Genomic DNA, 22,433 nt, shown 5'->3' on the forward strand with positions numbered 1-22,433 from the left:
ACCTTCGCACACATTCAAAGTGTGAAGCATAAAAAATGCATCGAAATAAAGGTATCCTGTTCTTCTTAACGCACGCGTAATTCTACGTGCGGATAATTAAAGGTATCATCGAGGGAAGAGGATGAAGAAGGGAGAGAAAACCCTTCTTTTTTTTTTCGCCAACACCCTCAGCTTCGTTGAGAACGTTGGAGGAGGATGATGATGATGATGATGATGATGATGCGATCATCGTTGCATTGCAAAAAAAAAAAAACCTTACCTGGGATAGAAACTTCTTTTTCCCCCTCTTCTTTCTTTCTTTTTCTTTTTCTTCTTCTTCTTCTTCTTCTTCTTCGTCAAATATAAACGAGCCGGTGGCTCGACTCGGTCACGAATTAAAATGCATATGTATTCGATCGTTCTAGGCCGACTGATACGGTCTCGAGATCGAATAAATAAGCATACCGCATTATGCGAGCTGGATGACCCTTGATTACTGACCTCCTCACCTCCCGTGTACCCGGCCACGCGTGAATTATTCATCGTCCCCGCGCGCATCCTCGAAAAAACTCATCAGAGAGGGCCCAAAATGTCTTCTCGCGGTTTAATGAGTAGCAGGGGGGAGGGGGGACGTAGGAGAAGCGGCTGATGCGTTTCCTTTACGATCATCGGAAACGGGGAATATACATGCGTCGCATTGTCCACCATTGGAACATAGGTACTTACTTATATTCTCGTGTCTTTTTCTCTCTCTCTCTCTCTTCCTCTTTCTTTTCGTTCGCTTCTTCCTTTGTTTTCTTGTTCTTCTTCTCGTCTCTTTTTTTCTTTTTCGAGTGGAGGAATCGATACACGGGATATTTGGGAGGGTTAAAGAGTTTGAAAAGAGTTTTGAGAGAGAAATTTGGAAGAGAGTGGAAATTTGGGGTGTTATAGATTTGGCGTAAGTTAGAAGAATTTATTTATTTCGAAGTGGAGGAATTAATATATGGTATTTGTGTCTTTAAATTTTGGTAATTTTTTTTATTTTATTGAGGAATTGATATAGGAAAATTTTGGAGTATCTGTGTTTTGGATTCGATACTCGTATTTTTAATAAATGTAATATTGGTTTGATGTAGCAAGAAATTTTTATGGACCTGTCTATACGGAATTGTACGCTTAAGAAATTAGCGAAGCCTCAAAGTTCACATCGCAACTTTGTTGCAAATATTCTTTTGTGCTTGTAAGACTTCCTTTCAATCTTGCACGAATCATTTATCTTCTATTTAAAACTCAATTATTGCCATATTTTAACATACGATTTGCAATCATTGACACGTAATTAAGAATTCTCGATTTCCTTCGTTACGAGATTTAAAATTGTATAGTATAATCGAGAAAAGAAGAGAAAGAAAAAAAAAAAAAAAAAAAATAATTTAGAACATCGAAATTGAATTTAGAACATTGAAATTGTAAGATCTATTAATACCTCAGAAAAATAGTACAGAAAAATATCAAATATCACGATCAAATTATAAATACTCAAATTATAAATAGTTAATAATAGTTAAATGGTTAATAGTTAACATGTTAATTTATACATTAAGCATATACCAATTCGATAAGTAAATGTATTCACAAGCAATAAAATTTATATTATCTATTATTAGAAGATTACTAATGCATGAGCATTGTAAATGAATTTACAAATTTAGAAATAGTAAATATTTTTAGATTTTGATAATGATTTTCCGATAAAATTTGTTAAAAAATTCGTTTGGAAAAAAATATGGCATTTTTTGGCGTTATTATAAAAAGAAACCGTACTTTTGAAGAGGAATATTCCAATGATCAAATAAGTGTTAATACATCTCTGAAAAAACCTAGGGAATTTAAACTACACTTTTCTAAGTAACCTAACTATTTTAGAACAAGTAAAGATTCGACAAAGTTCCAAGATTCGAGATATATAAATTCAAAAAAGAGATTGTATATTATTCTGTATATTATTCTAATTACACTATTTTAAAAAAAAATCCAATGAAGACAAAGATTCGAGGTATGTAAATTCAAAAAAGAGAAACTATACATTATTCTAATTACGCTATTTAAAAAAAAAAAAAAATCCAATGAAGAGGAATTGAAATGAAGAGAATCGACAATGTTTCAGATTCAACGTATGTAAATTCAAGAACAAATATATATTTTTCTAACCTAATTATACTTATATTTCAGGGGAGTGTATACCCAGCGAGGAGGAATCTAGTGAGTGAGAGTCTAGGGAATTTTGGCGCGGGAACAAGGGCCGCAGATGCGTTTCCCGTCCAGATGTATCCACGTCCGTGGAGATACGCGCGCATTAGCCTGTACACAGGCTTGTGTAGGTCCACCTGAGCGAGCAGACGAGCGAGTGAGCACGGAGGAGAAGGTGTCTCACATGGGTGCCTCTGTTCCCTGCAACACGAGTCCCACAGATGGGGGAGACATCCGGGCAGCTGACGTTCAAATGAAACTGACTGACTGACTTCGGCTTAACCGACTCCACATCCTCCTTCGATTAAGGAGAACTACGTCCGGGAGAGAAAACGTTGGAGAACGTTTGGAGGATGGAACGTTTATATATCCCGTCGAATTGTTTTCCCAAAGGGAGGAGGGAGGGGAGGAAGGAGGGAGAAAGAGAGGTCCCTGTCTCTTCTTCATCGATCCCACGGATCCTCTTTGTCTCGAACGTGTTTCTTCGTTTCGAACGAAGGAGGAAACTTCGAGCAATATATAAATGGAAGATTCCTCCTTTTGAAAAATTATTTCTCGATTTTAATCCCGTTGGGAATCGGGAAAGATTTTTCTCCCGTTCTTTTCGATCGATTATTTTTATTCCGTTAATTCTCTCCTCTTTCTTTTTTAACTTTCTTCGAGAAAGTTTTCAACCAAGTTTGAGGAATATGAAGAATATATCTCTTCTCTTGAAGAAACTTGGAGGAAGAAGTTTCTTTACTCAATTTGCGTTAATTAAATTTTGCTTTGCAACATTGCGCTTGTAAACAAAAGAGATTATTCAAGGAATAATCTGTTTAATTCTTTCCTCGTGTTCTTTTTACGATTTTATGAAAACGTTTTGGAGAAATAGAAGTAAGGTATATTTATAACAGTATAGTAATTTTATTTTTTTAAAATTCTAATTGGCATGATAATGGTAATTATAATTAGTATTATAATAGTTTTTAAGGAAATAGCCATTATTCTAATACGTCTTGTACATTGATAAAATAACATGTAAATACTTAATTATGTCTTTAAATAACTAAATAACTTTGTGGTTACACAACTTTTACGCATTACTTTATTGTTTGGCCCTGAATAGTTGATACGATAGCTAATAGTAAGAAACTAGATAATATAGTTGTTAATTCTCGAAATATTCACAAAATATAAACAAAAATATAAATATAATCAATTAATTGAACGTATATAATATATAATTCGAATTACACGAATCCCTGTATACAAATTGATAATTAATAATGGCTGCCAAGTTAGCTCGTTTTCGAGAGGATCGAAATATCCGAACTGGAAGATTGGATCTCGTATTTTTAATTAACGAAAGGATAAAGAGGAATTTAAACGTGTCAGGGCGTGAGAAGAACGTAGAAAGTGAATCGTGAGAAATAAGCGTGACGAATTATGGAAATATTACGGTTCTTCGTTACTTCTCTAACGCGATACGTTATATACCATCCTCTCTTCAACGCGTTTCCCTCTCCTCTTAACACCTCTTCGAGATACACTTCGAGAACGATAACGAAATAAAAATTCTTGGAAAGCTCGTGCAATGTTGATACAATGCTCGATGCAACGATGGAAAAGGATCTTTCATCGATTCTGCCGAAATACGCTCCGATATCAGCCCGATTCGATAAGATTGCGCGATATACGCAATAGCATGCGAACGTGTCATGTAACCACTTTGTTTGGTATTAATTCACCTATTACCGGTTATATCGCAAGCCGTCAATGAAAAATGATCGAGCACACGAATCGACCATCTAGGGACTTATATATTGTCGATCCTTTGCTTTCGAATAATTTTTCAATATTTCATCAAGTGTAACGAAATTCTACAATCAAATTAAACTATCTTTCTACCCCTAACTAACTTATCCAAACATATCCTCAACATCATTCTCGTCATCGTATACAACGCATAATCGATCCCGAACAACAAACCCAAACCTAATCGAACCTACGTTAAAACCACGCTATATTCTGAACCAATAAAATATTACCAACCACTATCCACGATAACTGAAAAGCCAAAGCCTTCGTCGAGATGGATATCCCCCTCCTTTGTTCACGTTGACCAATTTCAACGTATCCTCCTTGTTCACAGGATCACCGGGTAGAAAACGAGTAGAACGAGATGGAGCGCGGCATTTGCGAGCTAAGGAGGAGCGACTCGGAGGTAGGAAGAGGATAGAGCGAGCGAGAGGGCAAAAAAAAAAAAAAAAAAAGAANAAAAAGAAAAAAGAAGGGGAGGGGAGGGAAAAAAGCGGAGGAGATAGCGAGTATACCCCAGGGACGGGGAGTAGCCCGTGAAACGACGACGAGGAGGGCCGGACCAGGCTTCGATAAAGGGAGCAGCAGAGGAAAAGAGAGACGGAGAGATAGAGAGATAGAGATAGACAGAGAGAGAGAGAGAGAGAGACATAGGCGCGGATAGGAAGGGAGATAGAGAGGCAGACATCGGGAGAGACAACTGGAGAACGAGGGAGAGGGAACGTGGATAAGAGGAAGCGTGGGCACTCAGGTGTGACTCTCCCGCGGGTTCTCCTGCCTCTCCTTGCCAGCAGCAACAGATACGCGGACCTTGGTCTCCCCGTGCACCTCCGGAAGTGCTCTTTATCTCTGTCGGTCTGTCCCCTCGCCCGTACCACCGTGCGTGCGTGCGTGCGTGCGTGCGTGCGTGCACGCGTGCCCCCTCTCCCTTCGCCTCTCTATCTACCTTTCCCCCAGCCACCGCCGCCGCCGCCGCCGTTGTTGTCGTCGTCGTCGTCGTCGCCGCCGACGTTGTGGCGTCGTACGTTGCAACGGCTGCGTTTCATCAACCGAAATTTCGATTCGCAAATTCGTATCGATCAAACGATGAGTGGATGATCCCTGGGAGCATGTTTCTTTTTTTTTCTTTCGAGGGGAGGATAAGGGGTTGGGTTTTGGATTTTTGGGGAGGATTCGGGAGGGTTTGAGCGTGATTCGGGCGTGATGATTCGTTTGCGTTGTTTGCGATATTGGTAACGGGAATGGAATTCGAATAATTGCTCGAACGATTTATTATATTATTTTTGGTTTGGTGATGATAGAATTTTTATTATTTTTTTGTCGAGATAAAATATGCGATATTTTTGCGTTTTGAGAATTTTCAGCATTCGATGAACGAGTCATTCTTTTTTTTTTTTTTTTTTTTTTTTCAAAGATCAATACGTATTCCAAAGGACGTAGAATGGTTATGTTAGTAACGTATATATAGAGAAGGGAACGTGTGCTACCACCTGCTATACACACTGGCCTCTAACTTTGTTCGATTCTCCGCGATTCCGCACGAAGCAATTTCCTTTCACAGTGTTGAAAAATGGGAATGTTAATTTTTCATCGAACCACGGCTAACTCACGTGTCCATCGATCGAACAAATCCATTCCGAAAAACAAGGATTTCCACCGCTTCTTAAATTATCTTTTCCTGAATTCCAAAGAAAAAAAAAAAAAAGAAAAAGAAAAAGAAAAAGTAAAATTAAAATTACGTAACGAAAATTTCCCTCCAACCTGCCTTTATCTTCGAATAATCCGAATAAATAATGGACGAAACGGACAGCTGTGAGGGGAAGGGAAAAGAAAAAGAATCTCCGATGGAAAATATATATCGGTTCGATGATACATACGAGTTGCTCCCAATGCACGTCGCGTCGCGACTCTCGGGCAAGAAGAAAACAAGGCGCAAAGGGGACACGAAACTCGGTGAAATTCGCATTACGTATTACATAGCGATGAATCCGATGCGTCTTCGAAAGGTAACGAGGAGTGTGCAGGTGTGCAGCAACGAAATGATCGGCTGTTGCACGATTAGACGCATTTCCCGCATTTATTTACACGCAAGACTAACTAAGCCGACCGACGTAAGTGGTCGAAAGGAGGATTTTTCTTGGATTTCGCAACGGTGCCCGATTTCGATGCCGATGTATCGTTGTGTGCGCGTGTTATCGAGTTTCATCGGGAGAGAAATATTTTGATGTTGTTCGCTAGTTTTTAACGGAGGATTTGGCGTCTTTTTTCTTTCTTTTTTTTTTTTTTTTAAAGAGGAGGAAGAAGAAGAAGAAGAAGAAGAAGAATTGTAACGAAATGGAAATCTAGAGTAGATAGATCAGTTTGGATTATTTGAGAGAATAAAGGGTATTGAGAAGAAAATGGAAATGGAATCGAAGAAATGGAAGAGTTACGGAGATGGAATAACACGACGGTTGGCCTGGTGGGGCTTAATCGGATGAAGAGACCGACAAACTGGACGTCCTCTCCAGCTTTAGAGGCATCGACGTATGCGACAGCTAATTTCGTTATTTAAGTCGTTTTACAGTCGTCCAATGCTAGAAATTAAATTTCTCTCGAAACAGAACTCTTTTTTTTTATGCTGACTCGAACAGCTGATTCTTTCGAAAAAGAAATTCTTTCTTCTCCATCTGGTATGAACAATGGATACATTTTTCGTCGAAATAAGACAATTTCATTGTATTGTTTTCCCTCTCTTATATGTGTAATATTGAAGTTAAAACATGTACATTGAAGAATCATAAAAGTAAGGAGCAAGATTATTAAAAAACTGAACGATTTCGACTAAATATATTACAAAAAATTTTCAATTCTAAGAAATACTAAACAATTCTATCCACAAAGATGAAGAAAAGATATATATATATAAGACTTTTATTTTATTAAGACGTCCATTTTATTTCATTTAACTCTTCTCAAATTAAAAAGATCTTTCACCACATTTTCCTCCAAACTCAAACGAGTTTCAAGCTTCGATCGACAAACTCCGCTCATAAGTATTCTATCGTAGTGAACAGAAACCGAGTTACGAACAGAAAGCGACTCTCGATCTTTGGAAAGAAAATTTTTTTCCCCAGACTCGAATTCGAGGCGAATGAAGAAGCATGGCGTTTTTTTTTTTTTTTTCTTTTTTTTTCTCGAGAGAAAAACGTGGTTTTTGCTATTCCAGAGAGGAGAGAGGAAACAGGTGGAGGAGAACAGAGGCGAGAAGAGATGGCAGAGAGGAGAAGCAATGCTAATTCCTAGGTCCGAGTTGGGAGACTCGGAGAGGTTTCCCACCTTTTACGGTTTCCCTCTTCTAGACAGCACGGCGGCCACTCGTCTGTCAACCGTTGGGGATGATAATGATTTCGTTTCCAACAATTCATCTCGATTAACGAACGACAACATTGGGATAGGCATTTTCGTGGAATTGAGAAGTAGTTGTGAAACGCTATTGATTACACTTTTCAAAGATTGCCTCGAAATAAATAAATTCATTTATCATCATCTTTGAAATTGGATTTATTCGTTTTTTGAAGCAATCATTTGTAATCTTTCTTTCGGATAATTATAGTTTTTAAAGAAGAACAGCATAAAGTAGAATTTTTATTTTAAATGAATCTAATATTAATTTAGGTTTAGATTAGAGGAGATTTGGAATTCTTCTATGTAGAAGAATGATTTTACTATAGAAAAATATTTAAAAAAACGAAATAAAATAAGAGATGTCGAAATAATTAAATTTTCTGAATATATTAATATTCAAATATTCATTTTTCTAGAAAGTAGTTTTATCTTAATAAATCAGAATTATAACCGATTGAATGCAAATTTATTATGCAAGATTGGCCAGATTATAATCTTTGAATCGATCATCCTGATAAATTAAAAAAGGAAGAACGTGCAAAAATTACGTCGTCGTTTGTTAAAATAATTTTAATTGAATTACACCGGAAAAAATTCTCGATTTTAGATCAAATTAATATAAATAACGATAAATGGCAACAATTGCAAGAATGATTCTTTAATTACAACGAAATATGAAATATATATTTTCTTCTTCCATCCGTGCTTTTTACTCGATTTTACACAAATCATCGATAACGCGAGTAACGCGAGAGCTGAACACGTTATCGGTCTTGTAACGCTAGGACGTAATATCAAACGAAATCGATGACGAGATAATGGACGCAGACAATATGACGTCGAGTGCTGAATATAAATCGTCCCCGAGCAAGAATGTCCGTGGATATACACTTTGGCTATAATTCTGTGGAACGATTTACGAATAAAACTGCAGGTTTTATTGAAACCACGCGACATCTGTCGGAGAACCAGCAAAATGGCGGATGGCTTGCCTGATAAATTCGTCGCTGTATCATATTTTCTCTCTTTCTTTCTCTCTCTTCCTCCCTCTCTCTAATTTGTCGAATATAAATTATAATCGAACGAATCAATTTTTGGATTCGATCCAATTAAATTTTATTTAACGTTAGTTTACAAATTTTGTGAAAAAAATGTTTTACAAATTGGAGGAAGGGATATGCTACTTTTTCTCAAACAAAGAATCAAAAAAAAATATGAAATTCATCATTGCATCATCATCGAAAAATCGACTTTGTAATTGAAACTCATCGATATTGTGTCGTTTATATCGATTTATTAAATGATTATCATTTTTTTTTTATTTAAGAATATTCTTTTTTTTTATTAAAATTTTTTATTAAAATTATCACTTTTTTTTTTTTATATATAAGAATATTCTCGAATCGATCGTTACGAAATTAAGATATGCTCTGTTACTGACAGTGCAATTCATAATTTTCTCCTGTGCCTGTTTCTCGATCGAGAAATATATCATTTTATATAGTCTGATTAACGTCGCACCCATTATTGGCAACTCGCGAATTGCCATCTCGACTCTGGTCTCCGGATAGAGCAGTGGTTCTCCAATTCATTAGATCTTAACGTCCCTCAAAATAATCACGTACAATTATCTTTAATCTATTTTCCATTGTAAATGCAAAAGGGAAAAAATCTTTCTCATTCAAATTCTGATACTTTGTTGAGACGAATCTAAAAACCTCATCTCATTTTTTAGAAAAAGAAAAAAAAAATATTGATATTACACACAAATCTTATTATTTAATAATCTTCTCTCTTTGGAAAAATTTTCCAAGAAACTTCGTCAAACTTATCTACTCCGTATTGAAGGAAAAAATTCGATCCCAAAACGAAGGAATTTGACGATGGAATTGTTGTGAAAGTCGAGATCCCTGCTCATCGAGAACCACTATCCGTTGTTTAGCAGTTGTCATTTCGCGGATGGTAGTCGCGAGTTACGATGGCAATACGGGAAATGCTACACTCATCCACCCTGGCCAGGCAGAACGACCGTTACATCGCTGTTCTCTCTTATGCGCCAATGGTCAGTCGTGGAAAAATAGAAAATCTTACCGATGGATACCGGTAATTTGCATCGACCCATTACATTGTCGATTTCCCTCTTTCGAGAGGCTGTGCAACACTAACATTAATTAGCCATCTTGTGCCTTTAGCGAAAGGAAAGCCTGGTCTGATTTTTTTATTTTTATTTTCTTCTTTTTTAATTTTATCACGAAAGAATTTCGCGAATTTGCAATTTTTCATATCGAAACGCGAGATTGAATTCCCTTTGGAAAGTTCTTGGAAAAGTAAAAACACAATTGCTCCTTTCGAATTTCACAGATCGCTGGGGAATCTGCGAGACATCAATGATCCGTGAAACCCAGTTTTTCAGAGCGGTGATCCGAATAAAAGTAAGACGCTAATAATCTTTCAACGATGTATCTAAGAACACTCTTCTTTTCTTTCCAAACTAACGAATTAATAAAATAATGTGAATCCATTTCTCGTTATAGCAATAAATCGAAATTCAAATACCAACAACAAGTAACCCGTCAAAAATTAAAAAGAGACTCGAATCGATTAATTCGCAAGAATTTTTAATTCTCCTTTTCCATATTACTCGTGCAAAAGAATCTACGGAAAAAACCTTCAAAATTCCAATTGTTTTTCCTTTTCTATCCCTCCCTATCATGCTCGAGTTTCCCCGATTCTTTTCGGTTATCGCGCGTGCGAAGAAAGGAAAAAAAAAAAAAAAAAAAAAGAAAAGAACCTCGCGTTATCTAAATGCACGTAACGAAGATATGTATTGAGTTCAAGAGATCACCGGATGGTTTAGAGGTTCGCCTGCCGCGTGATGACCGGAAGTTGGCGATACCGTAATGTTCGGGTGCCGGAAGTGGGGCTATCCACGTGTGCTACAGAGACGAAACGGAGGACCGAGGGGAGGGGCAGAAGGAGACCGATGGTCAGTAAGGTTGGAGACTTTCTTAACGAACGACTCAATAAATCGATCACGTAAAAGAAACTTATGCGCAATGGTTCTCGAATATGTGCGATGAGTTATTATTATTATTGTTATTATTATTATTATTATTAAAGGACAGCCCTCCTTTAATTTTCAGAGAAGATGATTTTGTAATCGTTTATCGTTTAACGGTTCGTGCAATTGAGGGGAAATTCATTTTTTAGAAAGAGGTTTTAATTGTTTGTCATCGATTGCTCGTCGATTGCTTGATAAAAATTCTAATTCTCTAATAAGGATTATCGACGGTGTTGTTTATTGGAATAGAATAAGAAAGATTCCATTACGAGTTGTGGATATTTAAATTTATTTTCGCGAATATTTTTCGTGGAAACAGAAGATTATCTGGAGCTCCATTCTTACTCTTCCATCTGTATAAGTATATATATATATATATATATATACCGATTCTATCAAGACTTTCACGACTTTCACGAGTTAATCGCGTAGGAATAAGCCATCGGATCAAATCTCTACGATAATCTCTTCAATTTTCAAAGGGAAAAAAAAAAAAAAAAAAAAAAANAAAAAGAAAAAAAAATCGAGAAGAAATTTTTCTTTGAAAAAATTCGAAAGAAGAAGCTATAAAATTACTTCAATTATTTCGAGAGGAAAATCGAAACAGAAATAGAGTTTCGAAGATTGGATCGCAAGCTTCTTCCTCCCCTCCCAACATCTCCTCATCTTCTCGAGGGGGCATACATCTTCCGATTCTAATCGACGATCGAGGAAGAGGGGGCTCGGTTTTAAAACGGTGTTTTTCCCCCCAAGGCCACCACACGCGTGGTGGCTGAAAACACCCTCCCCTTCCCTCCTCTCCCCCTCGTAATCGAGAAAGCTCCGCTTATAAAAGCGTGGCGGAGTGGCCATCGACGTGGAAGCGGCGTCGGCGGCGGCGATCACGATCTCACCGCATCTAAAATCACCCGGCGGTCCTCGTGATTGTATTAATTCACTTGACAGAATACAGAATACGGGACGCAGAGTGTATACAGATGCGGCCGGGTTGCCGGTGTTGGATGTGGTTGTATTGTCTTCTCTCGGCTCCTTTCTCGCATTAGCATAAGAATTCAGCGTGTACATGATCCGCGTATCAATCGGCGTCCCGGTGAATCAAGACTTAAATCTTGCACCATGATCACCCGGCCGACGCTCGAATGTTGAAATATCGTCATCAACGATTGGAAACCAAGCGGGGAGGAAGGGGGGAGAAGGAGGGAGAGGAGGAGGGGGAGGAGGAGGGGGCACCCAACCGTTCACCCAACCGGTGATTCTCTCGCGGGGAGAAGCTTTCTGGGAAAGGGTTATATGGAGGCCCGCGTTGCGAAACGTGTCGGAGAAATTTGTCATTCAACTTTTTGCTCGTTTTTTTTTTTTTCGTAGCTTCTTATTCTTATTCTTATTCTTGGTTTTGGGAGTTCTTGGGAGGAAGAAGGGAAAGGGGGTTTCTTATTGAATTTAAACCCGTTTAGAGTGGTGGATTGAAGAAGAAGATGGTGTATCTTCTTATTGAAGTTTATTATTTTTAATTAATATTCTGGGTTTATTTCTATCAGCTGCGAAGCAGTTCAAAAGGTCGCTTTGTATCAGTTTCATTTCGTTTTACCTTTTATCATTTTCGAGGTGGAGTCCCGATTTCTCAAATTTATATCGAGCCAGTTCCAGAATATTAAATCGAAAACCTTCTATGGTTCAGCTCGACCCGAATCGGGCACAGTTTACGAAGATAAATTCGAAAAGCGTCGTCCAAACAGGATGATGAAGCTGCACGTTCGAGATTCTAATGGGAGAGACAATAAAATTGCTGCAATAAATTGAAATCAACTTCCTGACTTCCAACTTCCAACTAAATCCTTTCATCCCCCTAACAACCCCCTCTTCCATCCACATAATCTCCTATCATTATCAATATCCTTTTTTACCGTATAGATCTCAAGTTTCGTCAACATGTATCGATTCATCATAACATTAATCTTTCATTCGTGCCTCCAAGTCCAACATTCACTAAAATTCGTTGAATCTAATTAAAAAAAAAAAAAAAAATGATGGAAAATATCACGGCGCAATTTTACGAAGAGCATCTGTCCGAGTGCGCATGGTGCACCAGTTCTAAACGGAATGGAATGGAGAGAATGGATTGGAAACGGGGACGTTGGATCGATCGAAATGGTCTCAGGACGACGAAGGAGGAAAGCTGGGTTGTTTTCTCTTGCAACGAGGAAGATTGAAATGGCGGGAGAGCGGGCGCGGATGTGCAACACGGCCAACTGAAAGGATCGACGATCCATCCACAGTGGCTCCAGTCCCAAGAACAGAAATTGTTACGTGCCCGCTCTGTCGCCGTGATCCGAATGCTCATGCGTATCGACCGCGGTCATCTAGCGACGAGAGGACAGACAAGAGAGTTCCGTGGCGTGGCTCGAGCGGAGAGCTTTCTTCGACGCGTGTGTACACGCGCGCGTGTGAGTGCCCCCAGGTGAAACACACACGTACAGGGTGTTTCACCTGCACGAAGCGATGCATGAAGCGACGCAACGACGGTGTAAAAATGAATACTATAAATCTAGAGTGAGATATATCCTCAAGAGCAACGTTTTATGAAAATTTAAAAGTCGAGAGGACTCTTCGAGACACCGTCACTTTTCTACGCAAATTTACGAAAAGATCTATTTCACGTTTGATAACAATTTCAACCGAGATCTCTTCCCGATCGAAATTTCTTTTCTCGAGTTTAAATATTTCTTTCCCACCATGATGAGATCCATTATCCAAGAATCATCGTTAGATTTTTCGTAAGAATCTCGTTTTAACTCCATATATCTAAATATCCAATCGTTCGTTAAATCCAAAATCTCGATGCTTAAGAGGAATTGGTAAGAAAAATTCCATTTTCTTTCTTTCTTCTTTCGCGTATAACGATTCTCGATCGTTACAGGACACCCTGTATCCGCACACACGGATACAAACACGGATTGTTATGCTGTGGTAGTTTGGCGGGACGATGAAATCCGTGCTGGTAGAGAGCGCGTGCACACGAACGAGCTCGTCAAAGGCGATTGTCCGTCCACGCGGAAGCAGAGCCACCGCTCGCGAGCATCTATCCCTCGATCGCCTCTCACTCGCAGAACACGTACACCTCGTGTCCCCGTACACGTTCCTCAGGCTCTTCTTGTATGCCGGTATTTTGGCGGCGGTGCGTGGATGTGCCAGTTACCTCCGCCCCGCGCCGCCTCTGCAGACGTCCAAATTATCGAATAGGAGAGCCAGCGACGACCATGCTTTCGCGACGAACATTCCAAGGAGCGAGACGGCTCGAACGATGACACGATGACTGGTGAAAAGTAGTCTACGTGCGATGCCTCTTCGTGTGCTTTATTGGGCTGGGTTGGAGGCTGGTTGTCTGGCGAGGACGGGTTGGACGATTCTTTTAGGCGAGTATTCTCGCGACGATGGAGGATCTAAGCATCGTTGATGTTTTCAGCTTTCTAATTCGAGATTGGAGGTAAGGATCGATTGGATTTGTTCTTTTGACAAAGATTTGACGATGCTCGACAATTCTTGGTAATAAATATTCTTGCCATGGATTTAACATCGTTGAATTTTGAGTTTTTGTAGTTTTTGATGATAGTTTGGAAGTTAGGTTAGGTTTAGAAATCGAAGGGATCTTGATTCGTGAGATGCTTCGATATTTGCCGATTGTCTTATTAATATTATTACTTACTTTTTTCGAGATGTTATGCATTTTTAATGCGAAATTATTATTTTATTATTGAGTATTAAGTAAAGTATTAAATTACAAACCGAGTATATTTTTTTACGCGTTATCGATTCACGCGTTCTCGAATTGACCCACCTTTCTCGTCCAACTAAACTTCTAAAGAAAAAGCAGAAGAAGACTTCAAAGGAAAAGCGATCGAGACGCAGAAAAAAAGAAAAAACATCTCCCTCCCATGACTCAAACGATTTCTAGTCGGCTAATTACGCTTCCAACTGGTATCGTACGGGATCTATTTTAAGCACAACGTATCTCGGGTAACGTTACGCGGGCTGGAAAAGGCCATTGAATACCGACAACTGGATTTCAATTTTGCAACGCGTGCAACGCTCACGTATACGGGTACGGTGGCTAATAAATAGTAAGATCACAAATTATCGACTAATGGTAATGATTCGTTCTTTAACCCGTTTAAACCTCGAATGGTTCAATAATCGTAACTCGTATAGTAATATTCGATCAATTTATCCCATATAAGAGAAAAATTTAAGAAATACAATTTTCTCGCAATTATATTGAAATAAGAATAATCAATTAAAGATAACCCCTTTTAAAATTAGAACACCATCTTGAAACTTATTCGATTTTTAAAATATCAAACCTTTCAAAAAACCTTTCCAAAAATTGATTTCTATATAATTCCATATGAAATTTATACATTCTACTTTATCATCTAATCGTGATCAATTCACAACAAATCTACAAACGTAAATAATCGATCACGTTAAATACTTCACCCTGTATAAAATTCATCTAATAATACCTAATTCCACGAAGTTTACACGATCCCAACCTTAATTGTCCCACGATTATCGCGACCAAGGACGGTGTTACGCGCAATATGTATTATACACAGATTGTTTTAATTCGATTGATCGGCGAACGGGTATGGAATAAGGTTTATGAATGCTGCTGGCATTGTTGCCGTGGGTGGGTACACCGAATATGGCCGCGAGTTGGAAGATGAGTGTGGCCGATCGAGACGATGCCCGGCGAATAAGGACGTGACGTAGTTATATCCTCGCGTATAAGGAAAAGCGGATTCGCTGTTAATAGTCAATATGCATTAGAGAAACAATGAGCGGATCTTCGTGCCGCACACGACGACAGACCGCGGGAGGATGTTGGCCGGAGGAGGCGATCCGGCTCGCGGACACCTTCTGGAAATTTTTTTTACGACCGGGACGACTCATCGCGGTGTCCTTCGACGGGGAAGCACTCCTTCCTTCGAAACGTTTCGATCGATCTGTCAACGTGGTATCGGTTGTTTTGTTTCAACCCGTTTGTCGCGCGATCAAGTGTCAAAAATAAGTTGCAAATAATGATGAGTTTTTGATAAGATTTATGAATGTAATGGGGGGTCTAGGAAGGATCTAGGAGATTTCAACCCTTTCTTTCGTTTGTTGCGAGATTAAGTGTTGGAAGTAATAATAGACGATGGGTTTTCGAATCTTCGATTTACGAATGAGATTTCAACCCTTTCTAATGATATTGTTGGCGCAATTAACTCTCAAAAAGTATAAATAGTGATGAATTTTTGGTCAAATTTTCAATAATTTATAAACGTAATGTAGGTTTAGGAACGAGATTTCAACCCTTTCTTTCGTTTGTTGCGAGATTAAGTCTTGGAAATAATAATAGACGATGGATTTTCGAATTTTCGATTTACGAATGAGATTTCAACCCTTTCTAATGATATTGTTCGTTTGTTGCGCGATTAATCCTCAGAAATTATAAATAATGATGAATTTTTGGTCAAATTTTCAATAATTTATAAACGTAATGTAGGTTTAGGAACGAAATTTCAACCCTTTCTTTCGTTTGTTGCGAAATTAAGTCTTCAACCCTCGATTAACCCTCAGAAATTATAAATAATGAACGAGATTTCAACCCTTTCTTTCGTTTGTTGCGCGATTAAGTCTTGGAAATAATAATAGACGATGGGTTTTCGAATCTTCGATTTACGAATGAGATTTCAATCCATTAATCCTCGATTAACCCTTATAAATAATGATGAATAAACCTAATGTTAATGTAAATTAACGGAGGATCTAGGAACGAGATTTCAACCCTTTTCAACTTTCTTTCGTTTATTGCAAGATCAAGTCTCAGAAATTACAAATAACGATGAATTTTCGGTATAATTCTCGATTTATAAATAAATAACATGGGTTTAGGAACGAGATTTCAATCCTTTTCAGGAAATAATAATTTTCGATCGATGTTTTCGATTCATTTATTGAATCGATGATTACATTTCAGAAATTGTAAGATGATAAAAATAAGAATTAATTAATTTTAATTATTGATTAATAATGGATAATTGTATAGATTTACAGTCAAATCTCAATCGATGAATGTAATGAATAAGTATTTAAGAATGACTCTTTTTCAGTGATATGATTAACTCGTTGCATCAATTACAGTAATTAATTTGTTATATAAAATGATGTGTATAAAGTGATCAATGGATTTATATCGAAAACTTTCGAGTATGCACTTGAGAGATGAGATAGATTCGAACACTTTGTAAGGAAATGAACAGAACAGTATAATATATACTTTCAATTATAATCAAAAATCTTAATCAAATATCAAAATTTTATGAACATATATTTGCTCATATAAAGATTCTTATTGGATAATTTCTTCCTCGTAAAATTCTCGAGAATTATTATATTAAATTTCGCTACGATTATTTAAATGATTCATATTACATTTATTATTTCATTACAGATATTCCTTAAGTATAATTAAACATCCCAAATTTGAAATGACTTCCCTCGACATGCTCAAATCCTTCAAGGATCAACGATAAAAAGGAATATAAAGATGAATAAGAATCGGGCGTCGAAATTTCACACGATTGTTAATCGATTTTATAATCGTATTTTTTCTTAGAGAAAAGAAAAACTGTTTGTTTACTTAAGAAGAAAAAAAATAGCAAATAATAATTACTGTAAAAATTACATTATTAATGTTTGATCAAGATATCGATCATCGATAACTGATATCTTAATGTTACTAGTGATTTCATGACGTCAATTCGTTAAAAATATGATTTATAAATCATATATTTGCAAAAGCAACAACAACAAGTCTAAAATAAAACTAAAAAAAAAAAACAGACGTGCAAATATTTTTAATTTATCATAAATTTCAATATAATGTACATGCATTTTATTAAAACAAACAAACCATCACTTTTTTTCCCCCTCTAATACAAAATTCTCACAAGATATTTCCTTATCTTGTCCCAAGATATATTTTAACATCGTTTCATCGAATTCTGATACGCATAACACGCGCAATTTCATTTTAACCCGAATAAGAGAAGAGGATCGAAACAAGCAAGGAATTCAATTCAATAATTCAAATAATTCATTATAATATTATAATAATTTAAATCAAAATATTCCTAACCTTCCTCTTACTCGAATCTCATAAATCACGAATCTATAAATGCAACAACGTTTAATCGAAAGAAAATTAAGATCCAAATAACAAATGTCGACCCGACTCGAGGATTAAACGAGGAATCTATCTAAGCGAACAAGTGCATTCGAATTCGAATCGATTCTTATCGTTTGTTTAGTAACTCTTACACGTGTCGTCTTATCGCCTCCAAAGATAAAGATTAACATTGAACGCTGTATAACGAAATAAAGAAATGCAATCGAGATAATAATCCTTAACTCTTCCCCCATTGCAGCGAAGGAAGAAACAACTCCAGGAAGTTGTCGAGGCGATCGAGAAGGGGGAAAAAAAAAAAAAAAAAAAAAAAGAAAAAAGAAAAAAAAAATGGTAGAAAAAGGCGTACGGTAGAAGAGGTACAGGAAGAGGGTACATCGAGGAACCCGTGGAGGAATAAAAGATGCGAGAGATGTCTCTTTGGTAGACAGTAAAAAAAAAAAAAAAGAAGAAGAAGAAGAAGAAGAAGAAGAAGAAGAAGGAAGGGAAGAGAGGAGATAATTGTCCGACGAGGGGGGCATTGAAACGGAATTATCGAGAGGGCGGAGAATCAAAGAGCGAGATGGAGCGAGGGAGGAGGGGGAGGAGAGGGGCGAGAAAAGCGAGCCGTGTATACAGAGAGGCACGGGAAAGGCTAAGTAGGGAGGGGGAGGGAGGGAGGGCAGATTTATCGGCAGAAAGGGGAGAAAATGGAGAACCGACGGGAGAGGAGACGATGGTGTACGGAGAAATCGAAGAGATGAAGGGAGACGTTCCTGGTAGCAGTGGAGGAACGAAATTTGAAACGATAAATCGCAATGTAAGATAAGGACGAGACGAGTGAGTGGCCGTGTAAACCGTGAGAAACGGAATATATATTCAAATATATTGGAGATGCAAAGAAAGATATAAATAGATATAAAGGAATGTAGAATGGAAATAGTAAAAGGAAGAAAATTATGGAATATGAATAAAGAGGGGAAATATATACGATTTGAAGGAAAGAAAAAACAGAATGACTTCTCAAAAGAAAATATATGATAATAAAAAAAGTAAGTGAGAAAATTTATACGTAAAATTTCTATATGTGATGCTGTATTTAATTAAAATCCTGCTCCTTCTATTTTTTTTTTTTTAAATCTAGATCCTCGAATTAATAATAATATTAGCGTACAACGCGAGTTAATAATAATTCGATGGAATAGAACAGCAAAAGATGAATTTTGATCAACTTTACATCTTTCTCAAGCTTTCGAAAATTTCATTATAATAACAGTTACATCAATTGTGCAAGACTTGTGCAACACCCGTTACATTAACTTCAACTATATCTCCCTTCGAGGCAAAATGGAATTTGTTTCACGCGAGAAGAAAATTTCTTTTTTAACAAGGAAACTCAAATTCGAAGTGAACGTGAAGTAAAAAAAAAAAAAAAAAAAAGAAAAGAAAAAAAAACGATTGTTCCAAAAATAGCAGGGCCGGAGAAACTCTTACACAACAAGAGCACCTAAAAATACGTATACATACGATAGAAAGCAATCGTTTCTCCGAATAAAGATGCAAAGGAATGAAAGATGACGAGAGAAGGAAGAAGCGTTGTTGGTTGGTGGTGAAAGAGAAGGCAGGGCAGGCATATTTTCGAATGCGTATCACGGATCGCTACGAAATCTCGGATTCTATTAACGGAGAAATTATAACGGATTGACGGACGCAGGGAATGGATGCAAAGACGGATGGACGGAGAGCCGCGAAAGATTTCTCTTGAATCGTAAATACCGATCAGTCGCTTTACCGGTTAGGGCCCACGTTGCATTTTAAACCACTTCCCGGTGCATTCGCGAATTGTGGCCAGAGCAACGTGATGGACAAACGGGAGGAGATTGTCGTCGTCGAGGTGGAGAAAAGAAGAGATTTTACGAGGCAATATGGACGTGGGGGAAATACGTTTGAACGTCGCCTCGTTTTCGGATCAAGAGCAATAAAGGAAAGTCTCGTTTGAGATTAAAAGGAAGGTAAATCTAACATAAGATTCTGTCGTTTTCGATAGATAATATGGTGGTACAAATGATTTTTTATAGTTTTATAATTATAACATATATGGCATAAGTAATTCTCAATATTTCTAAATATATTTTATATATTTGGGATTGAATTCACGTTCCTTTAAATGAATTTTTATATAACAATAGGACATAAGTGTGTCCTATGAGCTTTGATCCGCATAATGTATCGAGGCATGCATTTCAATTAAGCGTAAAGCAATTGTAATTGAAGCTTGAAAGCAGAGAGAAAGAAAAAATTCGACTCACCATGTATAGCGTGCGTTGATATTTCTATAACTTTTTCTTTTTCTTCTGTAACCTCTTCCTCTATTCTCTTCTCTTCGTCTCTCATTCTGCAAATTATTAAAGGATCGTTAAAAATTAATTGTTGAAACATCGTCTAGAATGCAATGTATATTTTTAAAAGTATTGTTATTTATTTGCATTGTAAATACAATGTAAAAAAAGAACGAGTAATTAATGATTTTACGAGATATTGGTAATTTTTTTTAGATGAAGCGAATCTATTCGTTCGAATTCTATGACGAAAAAAAAAAAAGAAAATTGAAGAACATTGAAGATTGACAGACGTCTCGCAAACATGAGATCAGTAATTTGGCGTGCCAAACAACGGTAAATTTAAGAACAAATTTTATTTTGTTATAAAAATGAAAATTTTTTAAGGTTCGTAAATTATAAAATCATTAGCTATTAACTTCCAGATATAACTAAGAAACGTAATCGATCATTCCCTTTTTATCTCTCCTTTAGGTTCAAAGAATCATGTGTTTGGTTAATTACAATTTTGTAATCAGATGCTATCTTTGACAATAATAAATTATCTTCGATACCATCACCAGTTACTGTTATTAAATACCTATTTCAATGTTATATTGAATATAAATCGTCGTTTTTTATGGAAGATATGATTGGGTTACTTTCAACAATTAAAGATCAATCACATGAAAATTTTAACAATAAGAATTCTATCCTGATATACAAATAATTTTACGATTATTGGAGTAAAAGTTTGCTAAATGGTCGTTCTACGAACAAAGTTTATAGGAAATAATAGCGCGTACAAGAAGAACGCGCTTCGATATCCTTTCACGATGTACGAACAGAAAAATGTTGTATACACAAAGAAAAATTCACATATTTATGACAATAAAAACTTCAATCCAGATGGTATTTATGAAAAAAGAAAAACTAATGCAATGATTGCAATTTTTTAAAATAAATTTCTTAACCTATTTTTTCCCCTAGATATTACTACAGTTTATAAACATCCGGATGTTACTTATATCTGCGAATATATAAAAGACAAATTCTATTTTACGACGTTATGCAACGGTCGAAAAGAAGTGAAAAGCACATCTCATATCCACTTTTTTACAATCGATGACGAGCTAGTTTATAATAATTTCTATCATGACTTTGGTCCCTTAAATCTTGCTTGTTTATACAAGTAACAATTTTAAATATTTGTACACTTTCAGAATTTAATAATTATCCCTTCTTTTATTAATAATTTCTTAAAGATTATTCTTTATATATATATATTACTAACAGATATTGCCATAAGGTAAACAAAAAACTAGAGAGTCCAGGAAATGAGCACAGACAAATTGTGCACTATACTTCGCAACGAGAGCACAAAAGAGCAAATGCCGCGTATTTAGTTGCCTCTTTTGCAGTATTATATTTGAACAAGAGTCCAAGAGAAGCTTACAATACTCTTTTCATGGGAGGCGAAATTCCTATAAAGCCGTTTCGAGATGCCTCTATGGGATCAGCCATTTATAGCATTCATTTGTTAGGTGATATAATTTAATCATTAATAATTTATCAAAATTAAACTGAAATATTAATTTAATGTCTTTAATGAATAATCGTATATAACTGTATAATTATATTATTTAATTATTTTGATAAAAATAGATTGCTTAAATGCGCTTAAGAAAGCAGCATCTTTTGGCTTTTTTAATTTTAACGATTTTGATGTGGTTGAATATGAAAAATACGAAGACATGAGAAATGGTGCTTTGAATTGGATGGTACCGCAAAAGTTTCTGGCTTTTGTTGGTCCAAGCACGGAACCAGGTACTCCCTATCATCCTCCTGAATGTTACATCGATTATTTTTTACAAAATGAAGTTACTGCCGTAGTTAGATTGAATAAGAAAGCGTACAATGCATCAAGGTAAAATATAAAAAATCTATTTAGAGTTTTTTAATATCTTCAATTTCTAAGGAAATAATATAAATAATAATTGCTAAAGAAATAATATTACTCTTTTGAATTTTTGAAAACTCTTAAATGATACTTTTATATAATTAATTAATTTGAAATATAGAACTGATATAATGTTTCAAAAATAGATTCACCGAGGTAGGAATCACGCATTATGATATGTTTATGCCAGACGGCACGGTACCACCAAAAAGAATTTTGAATGAATTTTTGAACTTAAGCGAAAATACTAGTGGACCTATCGCAGTTCATTGCAAAGTAACTTATTAATTTAAGTAATTTTATTTAACTTTAATTAATTTAAGTAATTTTATTTAAACTATTTTTAATAATATAACTATTTTTAACTTTCTATTTATTTTTTATATTTATTTAGGCTGGACTAGGAAGAACAGGTTCATTAATTGCTGCATTCTTAATAAAACATTATAAAATGACAGCAAGAGAAGCTATTGCTTGGATAAGAATTTG

The 22,433-nt window shown here is 36.3% G+C and overlaps 1 long non-coding RNA gene across 2 annotated transcripts in view; it reads right to left on the reverse strand.

Moving 5' to 3' along the window:
- LOC122712664 overlaps window positions 1–22,433 on the reverse strand; it is a 67,448-nt gene that overhangs the window by 43,523 nt on the left and 1,492 nt on the right. For both annotated transcript variants that reach the window (XR_006346378.1, XR_006346377.1), the window contains exon 4: window positions 19,976–20,061. This is a non-coding gene — a long non-coding RNA (uncharacterized LOC122712664). The remainder of the gene's footprint in view (window positions 1–19,975; window positions 20,062–22,433) is intronic.

The sequence above is a fragment of the Apis laboriosa genome, unplaced genomic scaffold (assembly GCF_014066325.1).
Source record: "Apis laboriosa isolate Shangri-la unplaced genomic scaffold, ASM1406632v1 scaffold204_cov149, whole genome shotgun sequence".
NCBI lineage: Eukaryota > Metazoa > Arthropoda > Insecta > Hymenoptera > Apidae > Apis > Apis laboriosa.